At 35.9% G+C, this 7252-nt stretch overlaps 1 protein-coding gene and 1 pseudogene across 1 annotated transcript in view; one reads left to right on the top strand and one right to left on the bottom strand.

The window, feature by feature from the left end:
- CADPS2 (calcium dependent secretion activator 2) overlaps window positions 1-7252 on the bottom strand; it is a 472387-nt gene that overhangs the window by 341933 nt on the left and 123202 nt on the right. The window lies entirely within an intron of this gene.
- On the top strand, window positions 7119-7237 carry LOC112478808 (annotated as a pseudogene).

Genomic DNA, 7252 nt, shown 5'->3' with positions numbered 1-7252 from the left:
CTGGATAGGTTTCCCTGTGCTAGAATTTTTCTACAGTATAATCCTGAAGTTCAATTTCCAGATCACCAGAAAAAGGTATCAGGCATCTTGAAGTTGCCACATTTTACCAAACTGCTCTCCAACATGTTTGCAAAGACTTACATTTTTTCCAGAAGCATGTAACTTATTCTTCTATTTCCTTAGAAAAATTTCATGTTTCCAAATTCACCAAACTGAAAGTTGACGAACGGAAACTCCTGACTTTAATCTGAATATCCCCAATCACAAGGAATGCTAATCATCTCTCGATACCATAGTGGGTTGAATGATGACTTCCCAAAATATATGTCCATGTCAAACCCCCGGAGCTTGTAACTGTTCCTTTATTTGGAAAAATCTTTGCAGATGAAATTAAGTTAAGGATCTTGAGATGAAGAGATCATTCTCAATTATTCAGTGGATCCAAATCCAATGACAAGTGTCTTTATTGGAGAAACACTGGGAAGATGTGGCAGACAGAAGGAAAGAAGGGAAAGAGAAAGAGGCAGACATTGGAGTGACGTGGTCATAAACCCAGAAGTCAGAATGCCAACAGCCACGAAAAGCTGGTAGAGGCTTCGAAGGATTCTTTCTCCCTTAGAACTTCTGGGCAGAGCGCAGCCCTACTTACACCTTGATTTCGGGTGTCTGGCCTCCTGAACTGTAAGAGAATAAGTTTCTGTTGTTTTAAAGGCACCTAGGTTGTGGCAACTTGTTATAGCAGCTACATGAAACTAATAGAGTTCATTGGCCATTTAGGTTTTCTATTCTTTGAATTGTTATTCATATTCCTTACATATTTCGTTAGGGATTGTCTTTCCAGAATATGTATGAGACATTTTATGCGCGTGTGCGTGCACATGTGCGTTTTGTAATATGAAATATTTCAGTATTATCTTAGTAGAGTTTTTCAGTTAATTTATGGTTTGTGATTTCTCTGGCTTTAAAAAAAAATAAAACCCGTTCTAACCTTTATATTTCCTTACATTTTCTTCTAACTTTTTGCTTTTCACATTTCTGTATTTAACATATTTAGAATGTACTTGTGCAGAGTGTGAAGACAGAATCCAGTATTATCTTTAACTCCATATGGGTAGCCAATTATCCTAACAATGCTTATTCATCAGTCCACTATTTCCCTAAAAGTTTATAATGCTATCTGTGAAACATATCGTTTACATGCATGCATGAGTTTCTTTCTGACCTATTATGTTATTTATCTGCCTCTCTATTAATACTAGTCTATCTCAATTACAATAACTTTGATCTCTGGTAGGACAAATCTCTCCAAGTCATTTCTCCTGCTCTACAAATAGTGTTGGATATTCCTGACTCTTTGTTTTTCCATATCAATTTCAACATCAGCTTATCAAGTAACAACAACAAAAGCAAATCCTGCTAGGAGGCTGTAATTGAAATGACTCACTGACTAAATGGAGGATAACTGACAGCTTTATGATACTGAACCTTCCCATTCAGAAACATGGTATGCATATTCTCTCATCTATGTTCTTCAGTAATGTTTCAGAATATTTCTCCCTGGGGCCTGGCAGTATTTGGTTAGATTTATATCTGAAAGGTACTCTGAGTTTTGATGCTTTTGAGAATGAATTATTTTTTCCTACTGTCATTTTCTAATAAGTTATTTAATAAAAGTGCTACAGATTTCTCTAAGTCTGTCTGGTATTTATCCAACAATCCTGCTAAAGAATATTAATTTTATGAGTTTCTCTATAGGTCCTCTTGCAATTGTTTAGGCAGGAAATATACCACCTGCAAATATGGACAGTTTATCATTACAAGTTTAATGGCTCTCTTTTGTGTTTCTTATTGCATTGACTGGGATTTCCATTACAATATTGAACAGTTGGTGATGGACAGCCATCCTTGTCTAATTCCTGATTTTCATTCAAAGACTTCAAAATCTTCACCATTAACTATTGTATTTTCTGTACATTTCTGTTAGATATTCAGAAGGTTCTTTCTAGTGCTCATTTTTATCTCGAGTTGATATTTTTATTCTGAATTTTATTAAATGCCATTTCTGTTATATTAATACAATCATGATTTTTTTCTTTTACTCCTTAATGGAGATTATATTAACAGCTTTGCTAACACTAAATTATTCACACACAAGATAAAACATACTTCGTCGTGCTGTATATCACTATTTTATTTCATAATATTTTATTAAGGATTTTTGAATCCATGTAATGACTGATCTTTCGTTTTCTATTCTTATATTTTCCAAATTTGAATTGTACAAAGATATACTAGCCTCATCAAAAAGCTTTCTCTCTTTTTCTAATTTCTGAAATCATTCTTGAAAATTAGAAATTCTCTTTCCTTGAAAGTATGGTTAAACTATATGAGCCTTGTATCTTTTGGTAGAATGGACTTATCACTTCATTATCTTAATTAGTGAACAACAGTTTATTCAGGTTTTCTATTTCTTCTTGAATCAATTTTGTTTTCCTACAAAAGTGTCACTTCATTTAAGTTTCCAAATATACTGGCATAATGTTCTAAGTAATTTTATGTTGTTTTTTTTTTTTAAATATTCCATCTGTAGTTAAATCTCATTTTATGTTCTTAATTGTGTGTGTGTATACATTCTTTTATTTTTCATCAATCCTGGTAGTATTTGTCTCATAGGTCTTCTCATATAGCTAGATCGTAGTTTTATTTCTTTAGCTTTTTAGGTTTTTATTTTATTTTTATTTTTATCATGTTTACTTCTTTTCACTTCTCATAAGTTTATTCTCTGTGGCTATTACCTACAGAATTAAATATCCAGACTCAGACAGCAATAGACCAGTTATCTCAAGCAAAAGTATAATCAGCAAAGACTGTGGCAAAGATTGAAAAACATAAGTTAAAAAAGGTATACAACAACAATAACAAAAAACCTTTGGTTTTAGCTTTGCCAAGATGCTGCTCAGGCAATCCATGGCAGTCGCTGTGAATCTACGGTCTGTATACTTAAACACTCCCATCAAGAGGCTAATTTTGATACTATAAATTTACCAAGTCTGGGTGGTAGAAGAATCTACATACACAACTTGCTCTTTGAGAACTGCATTTGGGACACTGCTTCCTTCCCTGCAAGGATGACTCTCCCTGTCATCGGGTTTTATCTGAGGTTCTTCATCTGCTCCATCAGATATAAAACCTCCTAACTTCTATAACTCCTTCCATTCTCCCAATGGGCATGGGAGTTCTCCTCAGTGAGCAGATATTACTGGGCTGCCCACTATCTCTAGTTAGGACTGGTTAGTCTTCATAACCCTGCCTCCTGGAGAACGTTTCTCCCTCCAGAACCAAACTGAGCCTGTGGACAAGCCATGTGAATCCAAGTTTGGCTCCTCTATGGGCCACACAAGATTTTAATGCCTTGAAATTTAAAAGCAACAGATACTGTCCTGCCTATATCTAAAAGACATGAAAATATTCTCTCTTCCATACACTGAGACCCAGGAAAATGCCAGCATCATTCCAGGCCTGTGTACCATGGCCACCTGCAGTTGAAACTGAGTTCGTGCTCCTTTGAGTAAGGTCTGGAGTTTACAGTCCTGCCTCTAAAGAAATTGCTGCTTTTTCACAGACAAAGCCAGCTATACTCATCTGCCATGGTCAAAACTTTCCATGGTACAAGGCTGAAAAATTCTTATACAATCTGTGACAGAAAGAAGCAAGTTGTACAATTATAAAAACCAACCACAGTGAAAACCTCCAAAGTAAATATCCCACATGCTTGTAGTAAGCTATCTACGAAGCTTAGTCATCCATCTTGGCCCTAACAGAAACATTAGCAACAACAGATGATTGCGTTCCCCTATATTTTACTAAGGGCCATAATCTTTTATATACATTTCAACATTTTTTTCACAAAAATTTTTTGTAAGTTTGCAGAAAACATTTGGGGGACAAAACCTGATATGAAGCAGTGTGAGTCTATTTATAGTCACACAGTGTCCAAAGGAAATTCAATGGAGTTTAATCTCTCCTTGGGATGTGAACATGCCTTTGATCCTACTAGACCAGAAAATAAAATTTCAAATGTTGACAATTTCTGTAATACACGAGTACTATATCTGATCTTCAATATATCAACAAAATTTGCCACTTAAGGAAACTTTATAATGAACTAAATGGCAAAAAGAGACTCCTTTTGCAGTATGAATAATCTTTACTAATATTATCTATTCTATACAGTCATACTTTTGAATTCGGGATATAACTGATGCCAACTTTTCATATATGCCATTATCATTTTTTATCATTTTGCATTAATTGCCCCAATAAGCTTGTCAGAACCCAATTAAGAAGTTTTCTCCTCTTCTCGATGTGTTCCCGCCAAACAAGCAAAGATGACAGATATTTAATAGTAATGCCTGAATAGTCTGGCAACTTCAAAATGTGTAAATTGAAGGTATGAAGACATAAACAGACCATAAATAATTCTTAGGTTTTATTAAAATTTTGGATAAACAAAAATATTAAATGGATAACACCATATAAAATTTTTTACAATAATAATACACACTGACATTACTTTTTTCTCCCAATGAATATTGCCTACCCATGGTTTACAGATAACATTGCTTAGATTTTTCACCAGAAAGTTATCTTAGAAATGAATAGGTAATAGCTAACTTTCATACCCCAAAGTTAATAGTAATAATAAAGTAGTTTTAAGATTGGGGAGAGTAAACACTCTACTGTAGAAAATCTTCTTATAAAAAATTTAGCAGCTGAAATATTTCCATCCCTTCCATCTTTTAGCTAACGAGCCTTAAATTTAAAAATATACCCTGGAGAGAGCATAATCATTTTCCTCATATAGAAAAATTACTAGGCAGAAAATATTGAAATACTACTTAATTATCACAGTACAACAGTAGATATATCCCACATTCTTTAAAAATTACGCATTTAAAGTTTACTAAGGTAGAAAATTTATGTGTGTAGTTTATGTGATTGACATTGTACAATTGGACCATTATATCTTAATCTGACTAGTGCCCAAAGAATTTCATATCAACATTATATCTTTATATATAGAGAAATTATTTACATGGAAAAATCATGGGAAGGGGTATAGGGAGAAGGAAAGGAAAGAGGGAAGCAGGAAAGGAAGGAAAAGAGGGAGGGGAGAGGAACGTGAGAGAAGAGAAGGACAGTGAAGTTACCTATAGGATGCAACAAGTGAGCCTCACAGGACAGGTTGAGTTCTCAGGGCAGACAAGGGTGGCAAGAACCTTCTAGACAAGACACAGGATAATGAAAAGCAAGGCATATACATTATATTCTGAGCAACACACCACTTAAAGGTAGGAGAGTAGGAAAACAAAAACTGATCAAACAGGTCCGTGTATAATCTGAGTAACATGACACTTCGAGGACAAAGAAAACTCTGTGGAGCAGAGAAGTTGAAGCACTGACCACCTCTCAAAGGCAACGTGTCGATCCAGGAATGCTGACTGTCAGAAGGTTTCGTATAACAGTGAACAGATACAATGAAATGAGTGGTTTCTCAGTCAGGGACCCTGGCCAACAACGTTAGGTCATGGTGAACTCTACCCTGCTTTCACTTCCAACCCTGCTTCATTTACAATCATAATTCCTTGCCACTTACTGTTTCAATAATAAAACTTTCAGAGACTACCACCTTACGACATTATAAGTATATACAATTTTGAAGAGCTAAATAAAAGAAAAGCCAAGATGTAAATCCCTCCATGATACATGGACTCAGCCCCTCTTTTCAGACTTTCTGATAGCCATGGGCAAGGCAGGGATCTTCAAGTATGGGAGGAGGCAACACCAGTAACCTCGGAATGCCCTGGGGGGAAACGAAGGAAAAGGAAGGAGGGAGAACGCACTGGGAGAGAGAGGGGGCCAGCCTGACTGATGTCTGGAGCTGTGCATGGAGAGGAACAAGCTGAAGTCCCCAAACACAGCCCTTCCTCTCTGCTCCCCAGCTCGCTCAGGTCGTCTTGTTTTGACTATCCTGCTAAGGAAAGAAGGGGGGCCGAGTTCACACCACATCTATTATCTATTGAATGCACTAGGGCACAATATGAAGCCAATACAAAAAACAAAGGCTACAGGGCAGAGAGAGAGGAAAGGCTGGTCTCCGTTATTCTCCCCAGCATGCATGGAACAGAGGTTAAGTATATTTAATACCTTACCTCTTGAAAGACCCTTCATACCCATCTATAACCATTACTGGTTTAATACCTTCTGTTAATGTTACATCATTAGATGCACATATAATTTTATAAGAAAAGTAGAAGACAGATGAGGATGGGAATTAAATTCCTCTATGCGATTTAGAAATTTTTAGAACAGAACTCAATAGTGAAGCTTACTCTCAGCAGGATATAAAGGATTAAACATAATCTGAGGTGACAAAAAAAACCCCACAAAAGTAGAAAATCATCACTTACTACTTCATCATAATCAAGCAGAGATTAAAGGCCATTGGGGAAAGAAAAATTTTCTTTCTGCAATTATTTGTTGTGATTTAAAAAATAAAAGCATGTACAGACCATCTCAAAATGGAAAGAACTTGCTCAAAAAGAAACTCTTGCAATAGAAAATACAATTACTAAAATAATGTTTCCTTAACATTTTGCTCGAATTCAACACGTCACGATTTTCCCCTAATTTTCGGGGGCTGGACTACTCCAAACCCACGTAATCGGTGGACCCTCAAATGTTGAGTAGAAATAAAACAAATGTGAATGTCATACAAAGGTGTCAGTCAGGCCTAAGCAGTCAATCTAAACTGTTTTAAAGACAATAAAGGTATACCATGGTGAATCTCATTAAATTAAGTAACTGTTCATTTTAATTTCTAAATGTGATTTGAGAGAACATGCCAAATACTTGGAAACAAAATTAAAAGCACATAAAGACAGTATTAATGCTGTTAAAAATGTATATAGTTAAGTAAACCTTGACAGTAAAAGTTGAAGATATTAAAAGTGTGTAGTGATACTTCATAGGGGGATATGCATGGAGAACCTTTGGGAAGCTTCCAGCGTGCCCCTAAAAATCATCTACGCCCTGTCACTCCTTTAAAAGTGAATCTCATCTACGGTCATGCCGCCCTGAACGCACCCGATCTCCTCTAATCTCAAAAGCTAAGCAGGGTCGTGTCTGGTTAGTACTTGGATGGGGGTCCGCCTAGTAATGCCGGATGCTGTAGGTGTAAAAATAATAAAAT

This window comes from Pteropus alecto, unplaced genomic scaffold (assembly GCF_000325575.1).
Source record: "Pteropus alecto unplaced genomic scaffold, ASM32557v1 scaffold22, whole genome shotgun sequence".
In the NCBI taxonomy this organism is placed as follows: domain Eukaryota; kingdom Metazoa; phylum Chordata; class Mammalia; order Chiroptera; family Pteropodidae; genus Pteropus; species Pteropus alecto.
This window is presented reverse-complemented; position numbering and strand designations above follow the sequence as displayed.